The sequence below is a fragment of the Sorex fumeus genome, unplaced genomic scaffold (assembly GCF_029834395.1).
Source record: "Sorex fumeus unplaced genomic scaffold, SorFum_2.1 ptg000012l, whole genome shotgun sequence".
Lineage (NCBI taxonomy): Eukaryota > Metazoa > Chordata > Mammalia > Eulipotyphla > Soricidae > Sorex > Sorex fumeus.
Window position 1 is genome coordinate 1,048,810 of NW_026606069.1, and position 6,663 is coordinate 1,055,472.

The 6,663-nt window shown below is 45.6% G+C and overlaps 1 pseudogene; it reads right to left on the bottom strand.

Annotated features, from left to right (window-relative positions):
• Positions 1 to 3,432: 3,432 nt before the first annotated feature.
• LOC130020515 (TAR DNA-binding protein 43-like) lies at positions 3,433 to 4,702 on the bottom strand (annotated as a pseudogene).
• Between the last annotated feature and the right edge of the window lie 1,961 nt (positions 4,703 to 6,663).

The window sequence follows — 6,663 nt, forward strand, 5'->3', positions numbered from 1 at the left end:
AGGCTTGTGGGGGAAGAGTGACGGGAGGGAAACTAGGGACACAGGTGGTGGGAAATGTACACTGCTGGTGGGATTGGTGTTGGAACACTGTTTGACTGAAATCTGACCATAAATGGCTTTTCAACTCTTTATCTCTTGGTGATTCAATTAAAGAAAGAAGAAAAGAAAATGCATAACTAGACAGGTTGTTATTATGAAAAAAATCAAGGCACTGATTCCAACTCTCATTGAACACTTGCCAGAGACCTTATCAACCTTGTTTGGTTGTTATTTGTTTTTATTTTGGGGCATCACCTGGGTATGCTCAGGCCACTCCAGGCTCCGTGCTCAGAGATCACTGTGCTTGGGTGATGATATGTGGTGCTGTGAGCAAACCAGGATCAGCAGTGTGCCAGGCAGGCGCCTACCCTATACAGTCTCAAGCTTTTAATCCAAGTTTTAAAAGTTAAATTCTGCTGTTCTACTTTAGTGATTGTGAAATCCATTCGTTTTTCCCCTGTGTCTTTTTCAGGAGGTGGTCTGGCCTCCCAGCTCAAAGCTGTAAAACTTTGACATCTTTCAACCTAAAGAAACTGTCTGGAGCTAAACCCACCCACCCTATCCTCTCCAACCCAATGTTTCATCAAAGGCATAGTTCTTTTGTCTGTGTCAGCTGCTTCCCCTTCCTCAGGAAGCCTTACTCAGATATCTCTAGGCATTATTTGTCAGTGTTCTTTGTCAAGAACACTGACAAATAATGCCATATCTTCTCTACTTGGTCTATAGACTCTTTTAAAGGCTCTGTCATATCAGTTCTTTAATTGCACTTTCACTACATTCTCTTTCTAGACAACCTCCTCTCCTTTCTATCTGTGTTGTGATATCTGTGTGATGATAACTATCAAGACATTATGGGAAATTATTCCTCTTCCATCCAAGGTGAAACAGTATATCTAACTTTTACCCAGACCTAACTTGCATAATTTAGGGTCACCTCAACCATATGTGAAACATGTAATCGTTTTCATCCCCTCACATATCAATTAAAGTTTCAACTTCTGTATTTTTATGGATTTGAAACCACAAACCACCTAATTGTCTCAAACCAAGAATCTGGTGGTTACCTTCACCTTCTAGTTGTCCTTCACCCATTCTAAATAAATCATATGCAAAGTCTTATTCAATACTCTTTGGTATCTCAAATTACAGTCTTATCTTTATTTCGGTTAGTCTTTGGTCCAACTACTATTGCAAATCTTTGAGATAACTTGAGAATATTAGTGGGCTTATTATGTACATTTTTTCTTCTTTCTTTCTTTCTTTCTTTCTTTCTTTCTGCCTTCTTTGGCTGAGGAATAGAAAAAAAGAAAGTGGATTACATATAATGTGAAAAATTCACTGACACTCCTAGATGTAATCAATGTCTCAATTAAAATTTAGAACATTTCTATTATTCAGAAAGTTCTTTTGTATGCTTTTCTAGTCATTCTTTGCCCAAATAATCCTAGACTGGAGCAAGTAGCCCGGGTTATTATACCATAATGTGTTTTGCATTTTTATGTATTTCTAATTACAAAGTATGCTGCCTTGTGTCCAGTATAAGGTTTATAGAATCTCAGGGTCTGGAGCTATATAGTGCAGCTGCCCAGGGTTCAATTTCTAGGACTCCATGTGGTCCCCAAGGTACCACCAGGAGTAGTCCCTGAGCACAGAGCGAGAAGTAAGCTCTGAGCCCCAACAACAAAATGAAAGAAAAGAACATAAAAGTATTTATAGAATTCTATGAATAATTTTTTGTATCAGGGAGAAGCATTCTATTACAGGGATTTATCACAATTTGTACACTAACCAGTGGATAAATGTTTGGATGAGTTCCAGTTTCTCTAAAGCTGATGTGTATTTTTATACAGTTTGTGTATACATATGCTGTCATATCTTCTAGGGAGAAATACAAATGGAGTTGTTAAGTATGTATGTACATTTAATTTTCTAAGGAATTTGCCACCATCACATTTGCTGCCTATTTATGAGGATTCCAGTGGCTTGCATTCTCACCAACTATAAAATTATTGGACTTTTAGATTTTAACCTTGAACACTTTTTTATTTAAATCAGTTTTATTTCAGAATTTCCAACATTGGCAACTCTTACAAAAGCATCCAAGCACAGGGTACAAGACTGCCAACCGCATCCTCGGGGTGGGCAGGCCCCAGGATCGCTCCCCCCCCCCCTCACTGGCGACTCCGCTCCGAGACTCCTGTACAGCACGTAAGCTCAGCTCACCAGCGCCAGGCCACATGACCACACCAACAGATCAGGAGCAAGAGAGGACACACACCATACAGCATTCACAGCAGTTGACAAGGGGGCGGGGCATACCAGTATCGTGTCACTAACACATTCAGCTAACGTTGGTTTGCTAAGAGCAAGACTCACTTCAAGTCTTCCAACAGACGTGGATGTCCTTTGAATGCAAGAAACATTCGTACATACGTTATCTGCTACCATGGCTCTCCGCACACTCTCACACCAAAGCCACAGGTTGAGAGACACATCTCGCCCAGTTAAAGAATCTCCATTATGCACCACCAAGTCTCTGCATGTGCTCTCCTGTCCTCGCCCATACCAGCCTCTCATGCCCCGGCACCACCATCAATCCCACACAAGGTTTCAGAAGTTCAGACAGCCTTCTGGTCCACAGCACAGCCTTGCCGTCACAGCGTTGATCCGACTCCAGGAAAGAAAGAGTAGCGGATAAAAATGGGACACCCACTGTCAGAGACGCAGCCCGTCGGCGTGGGGACGAGCTCTTGTGTGCGTGGGCAAAGCAGCGGACGGAGCCCCACGGCGCAGTGAGTATAGCACTCCTGTCAGTGAGTGCTTCTTCCACAGACATTTGAAATGAGATGAACTGCAGAGATTAAATGAAGGCTTCATATCGTACTCTCGCATATGAGGGGAGACAAGCGTTAAGAAAATGAACAGAAAGAAAAGAACCAAACATTACAACACCACGATCTCCAGGGACCTTCCTACAGAGAAAATCTGTATGGTGGGGTTCAAATTAAAATGAGGAGGAAAGACTGCAGCTCTAACCAATAGGTTCCACTTTGAACATGCAAATAATTCAGGTGACAAGTCCAGGGATAAAATAATTACAGGAGAAGCCTCTTGATAGCAATTGTGGTGTTGGTTTACCTGTCAGGCTAACAGCAGTTCACTTTCAAACACTCAAGAGTTCAACCCGTTATGTAACAAAACTTAGAAAATTCCTTAGGTTTTCTTCTTTTTCTAAATGAAAGATGTCAAAAATACTCCTGAATATACTCCACACCGAAAAAAAAAAACAATTTTGAAAATTCTTAGTGCGTATGTATCTTACAATATATTTACGATGAGTTTAGAAAAATTTGAATTCCCACCAGTCTCTAGCGTCTAACTGACCAGCCCAGCCTACATGCCCCAGCCCGACGACTTCTAGTCCATGCTGGAGCTGAAGTCCATGCATTGAAGCCGCTACCGGAGCCCGCATTGGAGGCCGACCCCCACCCGATGGCGGCGCCCGAGTTGGAGCCGCTGTATGGGTTGTTCCCGGAGCCGAAGGCCTGGTTGGGCTCCCTCTGCATGTTGCCCTGGCTCTGGTTGTTCCCTGACGCGCCCGACTGGTTCTGCTGACTGGCCAGCATCCCCATCATGCCCCAGCTGCTCTGCAGGGTGGCCTGGGCCGTGGCCCTCATGGTCGGGTGGATGCTGAAGGCGCCGAAGTTCATCCCGCCCCCCATGTTGCTGCTTTGGTTGAGGCCCAGCCCCGCCCCGCCTCCCCGGCTGTTCCCGAACCCGCCCTGGTTCCCAAAGCCACCCGGATTACCACCAAATCTTCCACTTCTCTCTAACTGCCTATTGCTATTGTGCTTGGGCTCCGCGTTGCAGATATGCACGCTGATGATGCCTTTGATGATCAGGTCCTCGCCACACAGGGACTGGGCCACCTGATAATCTGCAAACGTGACGACAGCAAACGCCCCCCCCCCACCCCCCAAGGGCTTGGGGATGAACACATCGACCACCTCCCCGTACTGGCAGAAGAACTGCCGCAGCTCGTCGGCAGTGAGGTCCTGGGTGCAGCGGCCCACAGACACCTTCCTGCTCCTCAGAGGCTCATCCGGGCTTTGCTTAGAATTTGGAAGTTTGCAGTCACACCACCGTCCATCAACCATGTGTCGCTGGGACATCACCTTCACTTGGATCTCATACTCCGTGAACCGCACAAAGCCAAACCCTCTTTTGGTGATCAGTCTTGATATCTTTTTTTTTACCTGGACCATGAGGACCTCCCCGAAGGTGCTGAAATACTCCTTGAGGTCCTGCTCGGTGGTCTTCCAGGGCAGGCCGAGCACGATGGGGTCAGACGTCTTCTGCACGGCCCTTTTCACCTTCACCGCCGACGAAGCATCAGCCTCCTCCATGTTCCTTTTGTCATCTTTGGGGTAGTTGACCACGTAGACCCAGTTGCCCCAGCCCGCGTCGGGCGCGTGTAGGATGCCCTCCACCAGGCGCGCACGCCGCACATGCACTGCGACACGGGGTTCTGGTAGCGCAGGCTGCAGGCGCCCGGGAACTGCGCCGTGACCGTGGACAGCAGCACGGTGCCATCATCCTCGGACAGGATCTCGACGGGCTTGTCGTTCTCGTCCTCCTCCGTGACCCGGATGTACTCGGACATCTTCGCCCGCTCGGCGTCTGCTAGGTCGCTCAGAACCCAGGAGGCGGCGCGCGCACCGACAGCGCCCACGACCGCTCGCTCTCGGCTCGCACTAACCTTGAACACTTTGATGTATTTATTATTCATGTATTTCTATATTCTTCGTGACGTGCCTATTCAAGTATTTTACACATTCTTAAATCGAGCTCTTTGGGTTCACCGATGTCTTCTATTTTTCATTATTTTTAAATTGGATTTAATTGAAATGTCATCTTGTTGTGGGACTAGACATCTATGTGCTTTTGAATACATTAGAAAGGAATTGGTGGGACCAGAGAGATAGACAGCAGGTAAGGCACCCTACTTGCACACGGTCAACTCAAGTTCAATCTCTAGCACCCTATATAGTTCCCTGAGCCCTGTTAGGAGTGATCCCTGAGCCCAGAGCTAGGAGTAACCCCTGAACAGAGATGGGTGTGGCATCCCACCTCAATTAAAAAAAATTGAAAAGGAAAGCAATTGGCAAGAACTAGGCTTAGAATTTAGAAAAGAAAAACATTCACTGAGGAGTTAAAAATACCCCCCCAAAAAAAGAATTAGAACTATATGTTTTGCTGACTGCATTTGGAAGAGATTGATAAGAAAGAAATTGACTTTGATGCCGTAGAGAAAAGAGATGAGAGTGACTTCTTAAGTTTCCTTTCTGTCATTTTTTTATAGCCATTTACCCTGATTTACTTTACTGTTTGGACTGATTTTCTTCAATCAACCCAAAGCAGCTGCTTACTTTAGAAAGCAGAATATGTGGGAAAACATTTCAGTTCCATCATGCAATTAGTAATGACAACAAATCCAGCACTTCTGTCAGGTATGATCCAATGCTGAGGTAAGCTAGCATATGAGCACACTAAACAGAAATGATGGCCACTCAATACCTCGGTTGCAAATCACAATACCCAAAAGGAGAGAGAGAACAAAAGGGAAAGCCCTGTCACAGAGGCAGGGTGGAGAGGGGGAGGAGGTGGGAAGGTGGGAGGGGTACTGGGATCATTGGTGGTGGAGAATGGGCACTGGTGGAGGGATGGTTAACCGATCATTGTATGACTGAAATGCAAAAATGAACGTTTATAAGTATGTAACAGTATCTCATGGTGATTCACTAATAATAATAATAATAATAATAATGAATGGCTTCTTGTTCCTGGGTCTCCTGTGCTCATTTCAAGAACAGTATATTTTTCAGGTCTTAAAGTTTGAATAGCGGGATGTCAAGTGACCAAGTGAAAGAATTTCATGAGTGCTCCATGAAATTCTTTATGACATCCCAGCTGAGAATGGTGTCTATTGTTTTCCAAACATGCTGTCTCCTTCACTTTCTTCATTTCATACCATTTTCATCCTCAGTATGAAGAGGATCTTTTGGTAACTTGGAATTATGCTATGGAGTGATCCTAGTCAGCAAGAAAGGTTGAGTTTGCCCCCCCCCCGGGCCCCTCCCAGCCCCCCTCACCATCCATTTTATATAGGAGCTCCCTTTTTTAAAAAAATTAATTAATTAATTGATTAAGTTTTATTTTTTATTGAGTCACCATGAGATACAGTTAGACTTACAAACTTTTGTGCTTATGTTTCAGTCATACAAAGATCGAGTACTCATCCCTCCACCAAGTGCCCATTCTCCACAACCAATGTTCCCAGTATCCTTCCCACCAACCCCCCTGGTCTCCCCCCCAACCCCCAATCCCCCTCCCACCCTTTCCGCTGCCATGGCCTCTGTGGCAGGTGGATCCCCTTTCTCTCTCTCTCTCTCTCTCTCTCTCTCTCTCTCTCTCTCTCTCTCTCTCTCTCTCTCTCTCCCCCCACCCTTTCGGGCGTTGTAGTTTGCAATGCAGGTATTAAGTGGTCATCATGTTCGGTCTATAGTCTACTTTCAGCACACATTTCCCATCCCGAGCGGGTCCTTCAAGCATCCTTTTCTTGGT